Source organism: Drosophila serrata, unplaced genomic scaffold, assembly GCF_035046125.1.
Source record: "Drosophila serrata isolate PLE 108 unplaced genomic scaffold, ASM3504612v1 contig_38, whole genome shotgun sequence".
In the NCBI taxonomy this organism is placed as follows: domain Eukaryota; kingdom Metazoa; phylum Arthropoda; class Insecta; order Diptera; family Drosophilidae; genus Drosophila; species Drosophila serrata.
Genome location: NW_028256936.1, coordinates 19,800 through 39,663, shown reverse-complemented (window position 1 = coordinate 39,663; position 19,864 = coordinate 19,800). Strand labels below are relative to the sequence as shown.

The 19,864-nt window shown below is 40.4% G+C and overlaps 1 long non-coding RNA gene across 1 annotated transcript; it reads left to right on the top strand.

The window, feature by feature from the left end:
* Positions 1 to 17,078: 17,078 nt before the first annotated feature.
* Positions 17,079 to 17,581, top strand: LOC147644989 (uncharacterized). The gene is made up of 2 exons (XR_015272280.1): positions 17,079 to 17,146; positions 17,202 to 17,581. It is a non-coding gene; the product is annotated as an uncharacterized LOC147644989 (long non-coding RNA).
* The last annotated feature ends 2,283 nt before the right edge of the window (positions 17,582 to 19,864 follow it).

Sequence of the window (19,864 nt, the reverse complement as noted above, 5' to 3'; positions counted from 1 at the left end):
ACCCCGTTGTGGAGGCAGAGGAAGCCGTTAATTACCCTACGGAATTTCTAAACTCACTTGATCTGCCTGGAATGCCACCACATATATTGAAATTAAAAATAGGTGTGCCGATTATCATGCTCCGAAATATAAATCAGCCGAAACTCTGCAACGGTACGCGACTTGAAGTCAAGAAATTGATGAACAACGTAGTAGAAGCAACAATCATAACAGGTCCTTTCAAAGGTGAAGATGTCCTCATTCCTAGGATTCCTCTGATCCCGACTGATACACCGTTCCAGTTCAAGAAATTGCAGTTTCCCATTCGTTTGGCGTTCGCATTGACCATTAATAAAGATCAAGGTCAATCTATGGAGTTGTGTGGAGTAGATTTGGATGCAGATTGTTTTTCACACGGATAATTATTTGTTGCGTGTTCCCCTGTCGGAAAACCAGATAGTCTTTATATTTACGCGGAGAATGGAGAAACGAAAAATATGCATACCCAAAAGTATTACAGAATTAAATGAATTTGAAAATGATTTATTTTTGTAAGTCATTAACCTCATTTTATACCCTTGCAGGGTATTATAATTTCAGTCAGAAGTTTGCAACGCAGTGAAGGAGGCACCTCCGACTATATAAAGTATATATATATCTGATCAGGATCAACAGCCGAGTCGATCTAGCCATGTCCGTCTGTCCGTCTGTCCGTCTGTCCGTTTATACGCAAACTAGTCTCTCAGTTTTGGAGCTATCTGAATGAAACTTTGCAGTTAGTCTTCTATATACTCTCACTCGTATATATGCGGAACGGACCGGAACGGACGACTATATCATATAGCTGTCATAGGAATGATCGGAAAAGTTTTACAAAAAAAATTATAAAATTTTTAGAATTTGATCAAATTTCAGATATAGCCATTTCATATTATTCTACAATTTTGTGTAAAATTTTATGATAATCGGACGGCTATATGATATACCTTCCATAGGAACGATCGAGAAATTAATTCAATTAATAAGTATAACATTTTCAGTTTTCAACAGATTTTCATCAAATTTGAGATATAGCCGTTTCATATTATTCTACAATTTTGTGTAAAATTTTATGAAAATCGGACTAATATATCATATAGCTCCCATAGGAACGATCCACAAATTTGAGAGGAATGAGAATGGCGGTGGCTGTTGTCGGAAGACTGACAATCGCGGTGGCGATAACATTTTTAGTTTTCAACAGAATTTAATCAAATTTGATATATAGCCATTTCATATTATTCTACAATTTTGGTTAAATTTTATTAATATCGGACTTCTATTTCATATAGCTCACATAAGAATGATCGAGAAATTAATACAATTAAATTTATAACTTTTTTAGTTTTCAGCTGATTTTCATCCAATTTGAGGTATAGCCATTTTATATAAGTTTTAAATTTTGTGGCAAATTTCATAAAAAATCGGACGACTATATCATTATAGGTGCCATACAAACGATCGTTTGATGTAGAGGAAAAATGCAAATCTGTGAATGTAAAACTGCAAATATAATATGTATAGGTGAATGAAATGAAAGCAGGTATGACTTCATTGTTTTTTAACACAAATATATCTAATTTATATTGTATGGATTCCTATTCATAGAAGTTCTATCTGCAAGGGTATATAAACTTCGGCGTGCCGAAGTTAGCTTCCTTTGTGTTTATAAGTCATATTTCTTATGCGTGCAACCACAATATGCCACAGAGAAACGTGGCAGGGTACAGCTAGTAAAATATAAGTTTTTAAAAATGGGATAATAAAATATAAAATTGCCCTGACTAGCTTATGCTGGGAGCTGGTTATTAACTACTCCCCCTTTAAGTTTGTCGCCGTCCTGGTGATTACCAATTCGTCGATGGCCTTCTGCCAACTCGAAAGGTTCTTTTTCTACTCCAGCGTTGTTGATCAAGCCGCACAATGTAAGGCTAACCGCGACTCCCACAGCGAACCAAATCTTTGGGAATCCCCCGGCGGGCACGTCGTCTCTGAGCTCCTGCATAAGGCGCACGTTGTGTTCGTTCAGTCGCTGCAGTAGCGGAAGCTCAGCATATTGTCGTGCCCCGTAATATTCAGCAAGGGTGAAGTCGCAATCCCCGGACTAGTATTAACCGAGTTGTTGAGGTTTAGGTAGACAGAGTCATTTATGACCGCTGTCCTCTCGAAGGAGTCCCGAAGGTCCTCTCTCCTCTCTCACATTCCGCTACATTGTTGTCCTCCAGCTGCAGTATGGTGTTGTAGTGCGCGACCGGAAAGAGCAGGATCTAGTTAAAATAAACTTAACCTTAGGGTACTGTACTACAATGTGGACAACGGCATTAGATTGGAAAATCTTAATTTTAGAAACATCCATGAGACTAACTAGGGGACCTCAATGAGTGCGTCAAAGATAGCCTTTAGGTGGTTATGGTTGAATATAGTAGGATTTATAATGTTGTTTTTAGCGAGGGTAAAAGTAGCATACAATTTTGAATTTCGGATATTAGCATTCTATTCCTGGCGAGTGTTTCGAACAAATGACCTGAATCAACAAGCCTGTCCCTTTTCTCCTTGAGGATCCTATTAACTGTGTCTGTGAGTAAATTCTTAAAGTGTTTTTGTGTTTCCGTATTAATAACAACCTGTCTATTGTTAGCCTCGATAAGCGATACCTGTTTGGTTTTAATTTATTCAAGATCATCCGCGTCGGGTGTACCCGCTACGACCTTAAGAACTGAGCCCAAAAAATCAAGGCTCCTGGCCATTCTATGGTGTATGTTGTGTCATCAAAAATGTTCTGGGCATGTTCGATGTCAAATTCCAGCAGCTTCCTCACGTGGATTGTGGGAACAGTTGAAGCATTCTGACCGTGGAGTCAATTATGCTAGAAAATCGGACAGATTTGTCGAGCGCCTAACTAGGCCATACTGTTCCCATACTAATACATTGCCATCTAATACCGAGATGCATTTCGCATGTGATAAGTCGGTGATTCCCGCGCTTGCGGTGGAAAGCAGTATGCTCATATTACGGAAATCCTATGGAAATTATAGCAAATATTGCATTTTTAGTATAAGGGCGAACGTGGCAGATGAAATGCTTATCTTATGTTGACCACCCTCCCCCTAATGAGAACAGATGTTCCCTGATCTGCTTCCACACGCTCTTCTTAATAAACGGCGTCAATTTGTTCCTTAATCTTTTGTTTTAGCTAGGTGTACTTTTTCGTCAACTGAAGACTCGTTTTTGTCACGAAGGGTAATCCTGTCCAGATTAGACTGTTGTGCCTTGCCAATTTTAGCTTTAATTGCCAGCTTGATCTCGTCACTGCTGGCGTGGATGACTTCCACTGGCCTAAACTCTGTGACCGAATGTAGCGACCTATTGTATTCTACCATAGACCGCAATATCAGTTCCACAGTACCCCGAATTTTTTTTTTATCAATTTTAAGGCATCTGGTGATTTCTGCCAGGGTACTGTGAAATTTTTCTCTTGGCCATTGGAGTTACTGTGTAGCGGTGGCGCATTGACAACATTGATGCTGTATTGGTTTTTCAGCAATGATGTGATTGTTTCGGAGTTGAACGCGGCCTCGTTGTCGCAGTATATGGTTTTAATATTTGGGTAGAAGTTTACCAATTGGAAATTAGGTCCTCGTACATCTATTATTGCCCCCAGAAACTAAAGGCTGTACGATAGCGAATTTGAACAATTTGTAATACTTGGTTAAGGTTTTTTTGTCAGTTGAAAAAATGTCGATATGCTACATTTCTCCAACGTATGAAGGGATATGCGTATTTCCTAATTCCTGCTTCTTAGGATAACGGTCGTATTTGGCTTTCTTGCAGACTTTGCAATTTGCGACCACTTCGCTAGCTAGTTTAGACATGTTCGGGAAGTTATAATCACGGAGGATTTGTTTACGTTCTCCTGCGCAGCCCGATGGGCGCTATTGTGTCGGTGTAAGCGATTTCAAGCCGTTTAATTGCGATGGTAATGTAGCTGACGAAGGTTTTACAATGCCAAAACTTTGACGCAGGAAATTCTTGCCTCAAGGTATGTTAAATACGAGACAGGGTAGGGAAATGAATCGCGTTCACAACGTTGGCGTTGATAACGGAAAACGGATAAAGTCTTAAGCGGATTCAACAAGCGAGTCCTTGTTATTAAAGTTAATGATATGGCAAGCTCTATTTCCGAACACTATAAAATCTCGCCGAAGCGGTTGGCCTGCTTCTTCCAATCGGACTGGGCCTCAGCATCTAGGGGTTGCAGGGAGAGCGCGTAAGCTACCAGGTTTTGTTTTCCGGGTGTGTAGAACACTTTCCGTTATTCTCATCAATCAAATGCTTTCCATCGCTTAATCTTGGCGTTGGTATTTTTGTCGGATACCGCGTATTTGAGAGGCTGGTGGTCGGTAAAGATCCGTACCTCTTTGGTACCATATAGGTAATTTTGGAGTTTCCCTATTGCCCAGACTATCGCCAACAAGTCTCTTTCGCTAGTGGCGTACGACGGAACTTATGCTCTTCACAAGAAGAACGAAGATACTACCCTTCAACATGAATAGTGTAAACGGCATGGAGTTAAAACTAGCGGAGCGAGCTAGTATCTAGGAGTAACTCAGGACAAAAAGCTATCAGGGAAAAAAAAACATTGCAGAAAGAGTAAGGAAGGCAAGCATTGCATTCTATTTCTGCAGGAAAATGATTGGGAACAAACGGGGACTACACCCAAAGATAATAATATGGCTCTACACTGCAGTGGTACGGCCAATATTAACATACGGGGCCCTAGTATCGTGACCGGCACTAACTAGGGGCATTACAACAGAACGAAGCTGATACGGATAGAATGGGCAGCGAGTTGCGCTGCGGCTGCCCTCAACGCCATCCTGAATATAATGCCGATAGAACTGTTTGTAAAGGACATTGCAGCACAGAGCGTGGTGAGACTGATGGCAAGCAATTGCTGGAGGGAATACGGCGCTGGGCACGGCAAGATTCTTGTGAGCAACGGCATAAATACAAATAGAAATACTGCCTAAACGATTGCGGAGGTTGTAAACTTCGGGAACGCATTCTCGACCTCATATCCACCAAGGGAAGACAGGAACAGGGGCAAAGTGGTGGTAGAAGACGAAGGTGTCCCTCTACACCGATGGCTCCAAGATGAGCTGCGGCGAAGGGGCTGAGATATACGCTGAGAATTGGGGAATTTAGGGCTTTCAATGCCTTAAACTCAGAGTCGGTCTTTCAGGCTGAGTTACTAACCATTAGGGAAACAGTCGATCTCTCCTTAAGGCTGGACTTCAGGGACACCAGAGTTCGGATCTACTCGGATAGCCAAGCGGCTATAAAATCCCTAGCTGCCGTGAACAAACTAAGGCAAGTGGCAGAATGCAAGAAGGTCCTTAATTGGCTTGCTGATAAAAATAAGGTACAAGTATACTGGGTACCGAGGCACAATGAGATCCCGGGAAATGATAAGGCAGACGAACTAGCCCGTGCAGACTCGGCAGGGCTAAGTACCAGACTTCGACTTACCGATCTCCCCAAACGCGATCCAGACAAGGATCCATGATCACTTAAAGCAGATAGCTAACAAAGAATGGCTAAGTAAGAGCGAGCGCAGAAGGTCAAAAGAATGTTGGCCGAGGTACGTCAAAAAACGCACCAGTGAACTGCTATCCAACAGCAAACGGGATATCAGCACAATCACGGCAGTCACCAATGGGACATTGGGTGATCAATCCACCAATGAAGATGGGACTACCACACAATACAATCTGTAAAGCTACAAGCAAACTACAGAGCAAGAGACACCGAAACATATGCTCTTCTCTGCCAGCACTTGAATCACATCAGACTCGCCACATTGGTGCTACCAAATGGAGTCACTGGGAAGTATAGGAAAGCTGAAAGTTTCGGCAATCCTAGGTTTCTTCACTGACTCTGGTTGGTACTGATAGCGATCTGGACCACCAACAACAAACAGAGAAAGTGGAACAAAAAGCAGCTTAGTTCTAATTGAAGACCCTCGTATCGGGCCTCATCAATGTAACCTAACCTAACCTAGTTGCGTAGTTTAGTTCGCAGTCCTTTAGCGTGCGCGAAATCATGTAATAGATCTCAAAATAATGAACGCGACAGGGCAAGGGTAGCTGAAGCTTGGATGCTCCAGGAGGAACGGGGAAATCATTCCTCATTATATTGATTCTAGCTACGGTTCGAGCTAACAAGGACATAGCTTTAGCTCTTGCTTCATCTGGAATCGCTGCGACATTGTTACCTGGTGGGAGGACTGCTCATTCAGCGCTGAAGTTGCCGTTGAACATGCAAATCATCGAGACTCCTACGTGCAACATTTCCAGAGCATCTGGCATGGGAAAAGTATTGCAAAGATGTAAATTCATTGTTTGGGATGAATGCACAATGGCACACAAAAAATCGCTGGAGGCTCTCGATCGATCATTGCGGGATTTGCATGGAGCTGTCCAACCATTTGGGAATGCGTTAATATTGCTCGCAGGGGATTTCAGCCAAACGTTGCCTGTGATTTCCCGATCGACACCAGCTGACGAGATAAATGCTTGCCTAAAATATTCTATATTGTGGCAACATGTACGTACGTACAGTTGAAGACGAATATGCATGTCCAATTACAGAACGCAGCCGACGTATTCTCACGACAGCTACTGGACACGGGGAACGGAAAACTGCCAGTCAATGAGACGTCGAGAAAAATAGTATTACCCGAGAATTTCTGTAATTTACTTACATCGAAGGAAGGACTTATCCAAAAAGTGTTCCCGATATCCGAATAAATTATAGGAATCAAGATTGGCTCAGTGGACGAGCGATTCTCGCTGCCAAGAACAAAGATGTATACCAGCTCAATCATGTAATCTAGTCCAGCATAGAAACTGACGAAATTACATATAAGTCGATAGACCCCGTTGTGGAGGCAGAGGAAGCCGTTAATTACCCTACGGAATTTCTAAACTCACTTGATCTGCCTGGAATGCCACCACATATATTGAAATTAAAAATAGGTGTGCCGATTATCATGCTCCGAAATATAAATCAGCCGAAACTCTGCAACGGTACGCGACTTGAAGTCAAGAAATTGATGAACAACGTAGTAGAAGCAACAATCATAACAGGTCCTTTCAAAGGTGAAGATGTCCTCATTCCTAGGATTCCTCTGATCCCGACTGATACACCGTTCCAGTTCAAGAAATTGCAGTTTCCCATTCGTTTGGCGTTCGCAATGACCATTAATAAAGATCAAGGTCAATCTATGGAGTTGTGTGGTGTAGATTTGGATGCAGATTGTTTTTCACACGGATAATTATTTGTTGCGTGTTCCCCTGTCGGAAAACCAGATAGTCTTTATATTTACGCGGAGAATGGAGAAACGAAGAATATTGCATACCCAAAAGTATTACAGAATTAAATGAATTTGAAAATGATTTATTTTTGTAAGTCATAAGTCATTTTTATACCCTTGCAGGGTATTATAATTTCAGTCAGAAGTTTGCAACGCAGTGAAGGAGGCACCTCCGACTATATAAAGTATATATATTCTTGATCAGGATCAACAGCCGAGTCGATCTAGCCATGTCCGTCTGTCCGTCTGTCCGTCTGTCCGTTTCTACGCAAACTAGTCTCTCAGTTTTGAAGCTATCTGAATGAAACTTTGCAGTTAGTCTTCTATATACTCTCACTCGTATATATGTCGGAACGGGCCGGATCGGACGACTATATCATATAGCTGTCATAGGAATGATCGGAAAAGTTTTACAAAAAAAATTATAAAATTTTTAGAATTTGATCAAATTTCAGATATAGCCATTTCATATTATTCTACAATTTTGTGCAAAATTTTATGAAAATCGGACTAATATATCATATAGCTCCCATAGGAACGATCGAGAAATTTGAGAGGAATGAGAATGGCGGTGGCTGTTGTCGGAAGACTGACAATCGCGGTGGCGATAACATTTTTAGTTTTCAACAGAATTTAATCAAATTTGAAATATAGCCATTTCATATTATTCTAAAATTTTGTTTAAAATTTTATGAAAATCGGATTACTATATCATATAGCTCCCATAGGAACGATCGAGAAATTAATACAATTAAATTTATAACTTTTTTAGTTTTCAGCTGATTTTCATCCAATTTGAGGTATAGCCATTTTATATAAGTTTTAAATTTTGTGGCAAATTTCATAAAAATCGGACGACTATATCATATAGGTACCATACAAACGATCGTTTGATGTAGAGGAAAAATGCAAATCTGTGAATGTAAAACTGCAAATATAATATGTATAGGTGAATGAAATGAAAGCAGGTATGACTTCATTGTTTTTTAACACAAATATATCTAATTTATATTGTATGGATTCCTATTCATAGAAGTTCTATCTGCAAGGGTATATAAACTTCGGCGTGCCGAAGTTAGCTTCCTTTCTTGTTTATAAGTCATATTTCTTATGCGTGCAACCACAATATGCCACAGAGAAACGTGGCAGGGTACAGCTAGTAAAATATAAGTTTTTAAAAATGGGATAATAAAATATAAAATTGCCCTGACTAGCTTATGCTGGGAGCTGGTTATTAACTACTCCCCCTTAAGTTTGTCGCCGTCCTCGGTGATTACCAATTCGTCGATGGCCTTCTGCAACTTGAAAGGTTCTTTTTCTACTCCAGCGTTGTTGATCAAGCCGCACAATGTAAGGCTAACCGCGACTCCCACAGCGAACCAAATCTTTGGGAATCCCCCGGCGGGCACGTCGTCTCTGAGCTCCTGCATAAGGCGCACGTTGTGTTCGTTCAGTCGCTGCAGTAGCGGAAGACTCAGCATATTGTCGTGCCCCGTAATATTCAGCAAGGGTGAAGTCGCAATCCCCGGACTAGTATTAACCGAGTTGTTGAGGTTTAGGTAGACAGAGTCATTTATGACCGCTGTCCTCTCGAAGGTGATGAGTTGGGCCACTTTAATGGTAGTAGTGGGCCCGTCGTCGACGGTAACCCTCGTCCGTTCTTTGTTGACGATTATTACCCCTTCATCTACGACTATAAGGGATTCTAGATTGCTAGGGCCAAGTTAGTGGAGGAGTCCGCTAATATCACGTCATCACATTCCGCTACATTGTTGTCCTCCAGCTGCAGTATGGTGTTGTAGTGCGCGACCGGAAAGAGCAGGATCTAGTTAAAATAAACTTAACCTTAGGGTACTGTACTACAATGTGGACAACGGCATTAGATTGGAAAATCTTAATTTTAGAAACATCCATGAGACTAACTATGGGGACCTCAATGAGCTGCTCGTCAAAGATAGCCTTTAGGTGGTTATGGTTGAATATAGTAGGATTTATAATGTTGTTTTTAGCGAGGGTAAAAGTGAGCATACAATTTTGAATTTCGGATATTAGCATTCTATTCCTGGCGAGGAGTGTTTCGAACAAATGACCTGAATCAACAAGCCTGTCCCTTTTCTCCTTGAGGATCCTATTAACTGTGTCTGTGAGTAAATTAAAGTGTTTTTGTGTTTCCGTATTAATAACAACCTGTCTATTGTTAGCCTCGATAAGCGATACCTGTTTGGTTTTAATTCTATTAAGATCATCCGCGTCGGGTGTACCCGCTACGACCTTAAGAACTGAGCCCAAAAAATCAAGGCTCCTGGCCATTCTATGGTGTATCTTGAGCTCATCAAAAATGTTCTGGGCATGTTCGATGTCAAATTCCAGCAGCTTCCTCACGTGGGATTGTGGGAACAGTTGAAGCATTCTGACCGTGGAGTCAATTATGCTAGAAAATCGGACAGATTTGTCGAGCGCCTAACCAGGCCATACTGTTCCCATACTAATACATTGCCGTCTAATACCGAGATGTATTTCGCATGTGATAAGTCGGTGATTCCCGCGCTTGCGGTGGAAAGCAGTATGCTGCATATTACGGAAATCCTATGGAAATTATAGCAAATATTGCATTTTTAGTATAAGGGCGAACGTGGCAGATGAAATGCTTATCTTATGTTGACCACCCTCCCCCTAATGAGAACAGATGTTCCCTGATCTGCTTCCACACGCTCTTCTAAATAAAGCGGCGTCAATTTGTTCCCTAATCTTTTGTTGTTACGTAGGTGTACTTTTTCGTCAACTTGAAGACTCGTTTTTGTCACGAAGGGTTTATCCTGTCCAGATTAGACTGTTGTGCCTTGCCAATTTTAGCTTTAATTGCCAGCTTGATCTCGTCACTGCTGGCGTGGATGACTTCCACTGGCCTAAACTCTGTGACCGAATGTAGCGACCTATTGTATTCTACCATAGCCCGCAATATAAGTTCCACAGTACCCCCGAATTTTTTTTTATCAATTTTAAGGCATCTGGTGATTTCTGCCAGGGTACTGTAAAATTTTTCTACTTGGCCATTGGAGTTACTGTGTAGCGGTGGCGCATTGACAACATTGATGCTGTATTGGTTTTTCAGCAATGATGTGATTGTTTCGGAGTTGAACGCGGCCTCGTTGTCGCAGTATATAGTTTTAATATTTGGGTAGAAGTTTACCAATTGGAAATTAGGTCCTCGTACATCTATTATTGCCCCAGAAACTAAAGGCTGTACGATAGCGAATTTGAACAATTTGTCAATACTGGTTAAGGTTTTTTTGTCAGTTGAAAAAATGTCGATATGCTACATTTCTCCAACGTATGAAGGGATATGCGTATTTCCAAATTCCTGCTTCTTAGGATAACGGTCGTATTTGGCTTTCTTGCAGACTTTGCAATTTGCGACCACTTCGCTAGCTAGTTTAGACATGTTCGGGAAGTTATAATCACGGAGGATTTGTTTTACGTTCTCCTGCGCAGCCCGATGGGCGCTATTGTGCTCGGTGTAAGCGATTTCAAGCCGTTTAATTGCGATGGTAATGTAGCTGACGAAGGTTTTACAATGCCAAAACTTTGACGCAGGAAATTCTTGCCTCAAGGTATGTTAAATACGAGACAGGGTAGGGAAATGAATCGCGTTCACAACGTTGGCGTTGATAACGGAAAACGGATAAAGTCTTAAGCGGATTCAACAAGCGAGTCCTTGTTATTAAAGTTAATGATATGGCAAGCTCTATTTCCGAACACTATAAAATCTCGCCGAAGCGGTTGGCCTGCTTCTTCCAATCGGACTGGGCCTCAGCATCTAGGGGTTGCAGGGAGAGCGCGTAAGCTACCAGGTTTTGTTTTCCGGGTGTGTAGAACACTTTCCCGTTATTCTCATCAATCAAATGCTTTCCATCGCTTAATCTTGGCGTTGGTATTTTTGTCGGATACCGCGTATTTGAGAGGCTGGTGGTCGGTAAAGATCCGTACCTCTTTGGTACCATATAGGTAATTTTGGAGTTTCCCTATTGCCCAGGCTATCGCCAACAAGTCTCTTTCGCTAGTGGCGTACGACGGAACTTATGCTCTTCACAAGAAGAACGAAGATACTACCCTTCAACATGAATAGTGTAAACGGCATGGAGTTAAAACTAGCGGAGCGAGCTAAGTATCTAGGAGTAACTCAGGACAAAAAGCTATCAGGGAAAAAAAAAACATTGCAGAAAGAGTAAGGAAGGCAAGCATTGCATTCTATTTCTGCAGGAAAATGATTGGGAACAAACGGGGACTACACCCAAAGATAATAATATGGCTCTACACTGCAGTGGTACGGCCAATATTAACATACGGGGCCCTAGTATCGTGACCGGCACTAACTAGGGCATGCAACAGAACGAAGCTGATACGGATAGAATGGGCAGCGAGTTGCGCTGCGGCTGCCCTCAACGCCATCCTGAATATAATGCCGATAGAACTGTTTGTAAAGGACATTGCAGCACAGAGCGTGGTGAGACTGATGGCAAGCAATTGCTGGAGGGAATACGGCGCTGGGCACGGCAAGATTCTTGTGAGCAACGGCATAAATACAAATAGAAATACTGACTAAACGATTGCGGAGTTAAACTTCGGGAACGCATTCTCGACCTCATATCCACCAAGGGAAGACAGGAACAGGGGCAAAGTGGTGGTAGAAGACGAGGTGTCCCTCTACACCGATGGCTCCAAGATGAGCTGCGGCGAAGGGGCTGAGATATACGCTGAGAATTTGGGAATTTAAGGCTTTCAATGCCTTAAACTCAGAGACGGTCTTTCAGGCTGAGTTACTAACCATTAGGGAAACAGTCGATCTCTCCTTAAGGCTGGACTTCAGGGACACCAGAGTTCGGATCTACTCGGATAGCCAAGCGGCTATAAAATCCCTAGCTGCCGTGAAAACAAACTCACGGCAAGTGGCAGAATGCAAGAAGGTCCTTAATTGGCTTGCTGATAAAAATAAGGTACAAGTATACTGGGTACCGAGGCACAATGAGATCCCGGGAAATGATAAGGCAGACGAACTAGCCCGTGCAGACTCGGCAGGGCTAAGTACAGACTTCGACTTACCGATCTCCCCAAACGCGATCCAGACAAGGATCCATGATCACTTAAAGCAGATAGCTAACAAAGAATGGCTAAGTAAGAGCGAGCGCAGAAGGTCAAAAGAATGTTGGCCGAGGTACGTCAAAAAACGCACCAGTGAACTGCTATCCAACAGCAAACGGGATATCAGCACAATCACGGCAGTCACCATGGGACATTGGGTGATCGGATCGCACGCAATGAAGATGGGACTACCACACAATACAATCTGTAGAAGCTACAAGCAAACTACAGAGCAAGAGACACCGAAACATATGCTCTGCTTCTGCCCAGCGCTGAATCACATCAGACTTCGCCACATTGGTGCCTACCAAATGGAGTCACTGGGAAGTATAGGAAAGCTGAAAGTTTCGGCAATCCTAGGTTTCTTCACTGACTCTGGTTGGTACTGATAGCGATCTGGACCACCAACAACAAACAGAGAAAGTGGAACAAAAAGCAGCTTAGTTCTAATTGAAGACCCTCGTATCGGGCCTCATCAATGTTACCTAACCTAACCTAGTTGCGTAGTTTAGTTCGCAGTCCTTTAGCGTGCGCGAAATCATGGTAATAGGTCTTTTATTTTGGGATAGTACCGCGCCTATTCCACTCGCTGAGGCGTCGGTGGTTAAGTCAAACGGTAGTTTGAAATCGGGGTAAGTCAATATGAATCTTCTGATGCCAATATGTTACAAAGGTAGTCGAATGTATTTCGCTAGATTTCATTGAACCTGACAGCTACTTTTTTCGACATATTCTTGATGACCGTTCCGTTTTCCCCTTTCAGTATGGCGGTAAGAGGTCAGCAATGGAGGCAACATTTTTTACAAAACTTCTGTAATAGCATGCCAGACCAAGGAAGGACCTGAGGCTAAACAGATTTTCTGGTTCGGGGAACTGTATTATTGCACTAACTTTTTCTGGGTCTGTTTTTGTTCCTCCTCTGGTGACAATGAATCCTAAAACTTCTACGATCTCTTTAAAGAACTTTGTCTTTTCCCGTGCCAACCTCATGTTGGCATCGAGTAGGCCCTTAAGCACTGTGTCAATGTGCTTTTCATGTTCCGTTTCATTTTCAGAAAAATGATAACGTCTTCAACGTTGATGTAACATATTTTGCCGATTTCTTCCCGCAGCACATCGTCGACGGCTCTTTGGAAAATACTCCCGGTGTTTTTTAGGCCGAAGGGTAGTCGGTAAAATTCGTATTTCCCACCATCAACTGAGTACGAGGTCTTTTCTCGGTCCTTCTTAGCCAGGTATATTTTATGATACCCTGACTATAAGTCTAGGGTGGTAACGAATTTAGCTTTCCCCAAGATCGCTAGAATCATCGGTATACTTGGCATGGGGTAGCGATTGGCGACTGTTCACTCGTTCAGTTTTCTGAAGTCGATTACTAATCGCTTTCTTCGTAATGCCATTATCGTCAGTCCCTTTTTTTGTCAACCACCCAAGTAAGGCTTTTGTATGGGAATCTGGACGGCCAAATTATGCTATTTTCCAGCTGCTCCTTTATTTCTTTGTTTACAAAATCTGCTGCCCCCATAGAATAGGGGTATAGCGTGGAGTAGACCGTTTTGTCACTCGTAGTTCGAATAGTAGTAGTGGTAAAATTGACGTTTTAACAGTCAAAAAAATTGATTAGTTGATTAGGTTGAGAGGGTAGCTGCCCTGTATTTCCCGCTGGCCTTGAGACTCAGACTGGGTATCAAATCAATAAATCTTTAACGGCTGTTGCCGGAGTTTCATTTATGGAGCTTTGGCTCTTTATTCATTGGGAACATAAATTGAACTAAAACTACGTTGACAAAAAGTAAACCGTGTGGCCGGATGCCCGTGGCATCTGCACTGACCATGCACAAAATCGCTAAAGTCATACGATCTCTGGCCACCAATGGTACAGAGGCACGGCCCATAGCGGTGCACTTCGCTGGCTCAGCTCCCAGACACCCTAAGGGTTGTACATCATTAGGGTGGTCATACGTGGGTGAAAGCTGGTACACTCATAAAAATGTTAACCCGAAATCGCCCTAAAAAGAACACTTTTCGCCCGTAGATTTAGAAATTCGCCCTAAAAATGGCTCCAAAGGCGAGTCGCCCTAAATTTAAGAAAAATTTGCCCTAGAATCGGGAAAGAAACTTCCTCAAATCTAAGGCGATTTTTCTTAAATTTAGAAAAAAATGTCTTTGTTTTTAGGGCGACTTGCCCTAAGTATGTGAAAATTTTTCTGTAATAAAAGGTACATTTTTCTTAAATTTAGAAAGATTTTTCTTAGTTTTAGGGTTATTTGACCACTAAAATGCGACTTTTTTTTTCTAAATTTAAGGGCAAGCTATCTTGAATTAAGAAAACTGGCCCAAGATATAAGAATCTATTTTTTTGATTTTGGGGTGAATTTTTAATTTTTAAAGGCCTTGAAAAAAACACAATTTTTTTGTTGCTGTTTTTTTTATTTGTATTTTACTATATTAATATTTACATATATATACTTATATAAAGATATTTACACTTAGCTATTTACATTAAGTACAGATATTAATATATAATCTTAAAATACAATTTTGGCTTAACAAATTTTTTAATTTTATATATATATGTATATATACATATGTACATGTATGTATGTAACTGTATATTCCTCTAGTTTTTACGTTTTATAAGGGGACCAAGTGTGCATGTGTGTGTGAATATGTGTTTGTGTGTGTGCGCGCGTGTGTGTGTTTGTGTGAGTGTGTGTGTGTGCACGCTTATTTTAAATTCTATTGTCTTTGGTTAGGGTTCCATGTGTCAAAAAAAGATGATGCAATCATGCACCAACACGTTTGTAGGTATATATGTATGTATATGCATGTACATATATATGTATATATGCATGTATATGTATGTACATGTTTTTTTTTTGCTAATTTGTACAAATAATATGGTTCATATTGAATTACTTACATTACGCCTGAGTTTTTTCAAGATTATAAAACTCAACGGCCACACTAACAAGCTCCGTTGAAATTTCCCCTCGAAGTTGGTCCCAAGTTGCACTAATTGTGAATTTCCGTTTTTCATCTTCTATTAGATTAGGATTAGATATCTATGTATATAAATTCCTTTAAGTAAACAATAATAATAAACTTACCTTAAAAAATGTTGAGCAACATATCCCCGTTCAAATTTTTTTTAAATGTCTCCATCGCTGGACTTTTTACACGCAACTTCACTATTTGATCTGTTTGCACGCACTGAAAACCCGAAGCTAACCCTTTACACGAACTGAAAACCCGAAGCCCTCCCGAAGAATACCGAAAATATCTCCGTCTCCGTCATTCTCATGCATTCCCCTTTAAACTTACATCTGTATCCTGTACTTCTAGGGCGAGTTCGACTTGGTTACACGAAAAATTGACCGTCAAAACTAGGGCGATTCGCCCGTATATTGAGAAAGACGCCAAACGAACAAAATCAGGAAAAATCGCCCTACATTTTAGAAAAAAAAGTAAATTAACCCTAAACAAGAAAGAAAGCTAACTTCGGCACGCCGAAGTTTATATACCCTTGCAGATAGAACTTCTATGAATAGGAATCCATACAATATAAATTATATATATTTGTGTTAAAAAACAATGAAGTAATAGCTGCTTTCATTTCATTCACCTATACATATTATATTTGCAGTTTTACATACACAGACTTGCATTTTTCTTCTACATCAAACGATCGTTTGTATGGCACCTATATGATATAGTCATCCGATTTTCATGAAATTTGACACAAAATTTAAGACTAATATAAAATGGCTATACCTTAAATTTGATGAAAATCAGCTTAAAACTGAAAAAGTTATACATTTAATTGTATTAATTTCTCGATCGTTCCTATGGGAGCTATATGATATATTAGTCCGATTTTCATAAAATTGTACACAAAATTGTAGAGTATAGTAAAATGGCTATATCTTAAATTTGATCCAATTCTATTGAAAACTGAAAAAGTTAAACATTTTACGATCATTCCTATGGCAGCTATATGATATAGTCGTCCGATCCGGCCCGTTCTGACATATATACGAGTGAGAGTATATAGAAGGCTAACTACAAAGTTTCATTCAGATAGCTTCAAAACTGAGAGACTAGTTTGCGTAGAAACGGACAGACGGACAGACGGACAGACGGACAGACGGACATGGCTAGATCGACTCGGCTGTTGATCCTGATCAAGAATATATATACTTTATATAGTCGGAGGTGCCTCCTTCACTGCGTTGCAAACTTCTGACTGAAATTATAATACCCTGCAAGGGTATAAAAATTGTGTTTATGGCGGCTTGTCTTGATTTTATGGTGCCATTCCCTAAATGTATGAAAACCTTTTCTTAATTCTAGAAAATTTTTCTTAGTTTAAAGGCGATTATTTTTTAGGGCGATTTTTCTTAAATCTAGAAAAATATTTTTATGAGTGTAGGCAGGTAGCTTAGAGCCAGGAGACGGACATATGAATACTTGTTATCCCGTTCGACAGAAAAGTGGGATATCCATCGCTGATATATAGCATTTACTACAAACCAATATATCAAGTAGTCGTTTCCTAAAATTTCAATTAAAAACAATAAAATAAATAAAGTGTAGGCATTTGTCTTTAAGGTGGTAAGTTAAATGTGTTAATTATATGGATCGTGCATTTGAGGTTATAGTCCAAAAGGACGACGTGTATTCACAGAACTTAAACAAAGAAAGACAAAAAATATAAGGGAAAGAGCCCTATTGAGAAAACGTGTGAGGCACGAAGATCATTGGCTTCAACGGAGAACTACAGTGATGATGATAATTTAGATATTGAACTAATGGACATTGGGCCAGCGAGCTGATTTTTAAAAGCTAGGTTCTCCAAATTTGGTACATATGATATTGTCGATGCAAATACAAATAAATCCAAGTTTCAGAACGATCTGACCACGCCTCCCTAGCCGCCCATATGAAATAGGTTTCCTCTTATTGATACTTCTAAGATAATAAATAAAAAAAACCTTAATATTAATAGGTAAAAAATAACAATGCATTCAAAATTGTTATAAATAAGTATTTTTATTTAAAAATGGTTTTAAAAACAGTCCTTATAGTTAGTAGAAATTAATTTTCTTTGAAAACGGATTTTTAGAGTCAGAATTTGAATCACTATCACTATTGATAGTATCAAAATCGGGAACATTTTTATTATTGTTCATGTAACAACAATATAGGAAGTTTGGTGATTCCAAAATTTGATTACGACTCCCTGGTAGGGGTAGTTTATTTTGCTGACATAATCTTTTTGTTAGATAGATGCTCGACACAAGAGGATCTGAGGAATCCATTGCTCTGTGGAAAACGTCTGCTATGTTGTTCTGCCGACAACTCTTCCAAACATGTAACCTCCTGTCACTCTTATAGTATTTGTTACGAGCCTCTGAGGCGTTCTCGCCGAGAACACCTAATGGAAGAATTGATGCTCCTCTTTTTTGGTAGCCGAAAATTAACACTTTATGGACTGTTGCAGACATTGAAAGCCATGAATACAAAGGCATATATAGTAATATGGTTTTCTGACAATATTTTTTAAATTTTGTTGGATCACTAACAATTAAAATATTGTTAAAATATGCAATGAGAATTGCAATATATAGATATATATTATATATATATATTATAATTATTATTCCTCTCCACAAAAAAGGTAGAAAATTGGATGCCAGCAATTATAGAGGAATCTCTAAGTTACCGGCCATCTCTAAACTATTTAAAAACAATATTACCCCTCACTTGTAGCACCTTTGTAGATCAGTTATTTCTCCATATCAACATGGTTTTATTATGCGAAGATCAACAAGAAGAATTCTTTTGCAGCTCTCTTCCTATATAATTTTCAGACAGATGTAATCTATACTGATTTCAGTAAAGCATTTGACTCTGTTAACCATACTCTCCTCGTGTTTATAAATGCAGTGGACTGTATTGATTTTGTCTTAGGTGTTTTATGTTTATTAATTCATGTAGCATTCTAGAATAAGTTTTATAAGCGGGTGCGATAAGCGAGCGGTTGCGGGTAAATTCCAACTAGATCTAACTGGCGAAAATATAGAAACGTGCAGAAGAAAAATAAAGATCGCGTGATGTGCCAATACTCATGCACATATACTGCATTTTGGCTATGAGTGTGAGCTTAAAGCTTTATGTTGTAAACAAGACAATTATGTTCATTAAACTAGGTACGATAATATGCAAAATAATAACAAGTAAAGAAGTAATAATTAACGACCGATTAATTCCTCAACATACCGGCCCCCCTGAACGACGGTTCAGTTCAAAGGAAGCACAGCAATTTTTGTAATGGGGCGCTTGTAAAGTCCTCTGGCAGTTTTAACTGTGGCCACACGAACCCTCTGATCCTGGCCAGGATGAACCTCAATAACTCTTCCCAACAGCCCTTGCTTGGCGGCTGATTCGGCTCCTTTAAAACCATAAGGGTGTCCAATGCAACATTTGGAGCCTCTTGTTGCCAATTCGTGCGAGTTTGAAGGGTGCTGAGATACTCTAAGTTCTAGCATTTCCAGAACCCTTGAACCTTGGCCTGCAATTGTCTCCAGCGCTGCAGTCTGTCAATGTGTGCATCCAGGAAAGATGGCTCTGGTACCGAAGTAAGACGCTGACCTGTTAGAAAATGAGAAGGGGTTAGCGGGTTAAGGCTGTGATCGCTGGGTGCGCACAAAGGACGAGAATTCAGAAGTCCTTCTATCTGAATTAACAGGGTCGAATATTCCTCGAATGTTAATGCACTGCTGCCAGTAACTCGTTTTAGGTGCAGCTTTATAGATCGCACTCCAGTTTCCCAAATCCCTCCAAAATGGTGTGCAGAAGGTGGGATGAAATGCCAATTAATTTCATGAGTCGAGAAAAAGCTTGAAATTTTTTCATTTTGACTTTGGGCAATTGCGATCCGTTGCATTTCATATAATTCGTTTAGCCCCATGAAACGTAGTACAATTGTCCGAATATAAATCTGATATTGGCCCACGTCGAGCCCAAAATCGTTTAAAGGCGGCTATAAAAGCGGATGTTGTCAAATCACTGACCAATTCAATATGTATCGCTTTTGTACATAGACAAACGAAAATTGCAAACCAAGCCTTTCCAAATCTTGGTGTCCGACCTGTAGATACTTTGATTGTTACAGGTCCAGCATAATCCAAGCCAGCGTGAAGAAAATAACGGGCGGGTTGAACTCGGAAGTTGGGCAAATCAGCCATAAGTTGAGAAAACGTGTGTCTTCGCAGCATGAAGCAAGTTATGCAATTAAATACGGTTTTGCGGATGATGTTTCGGGCTCCT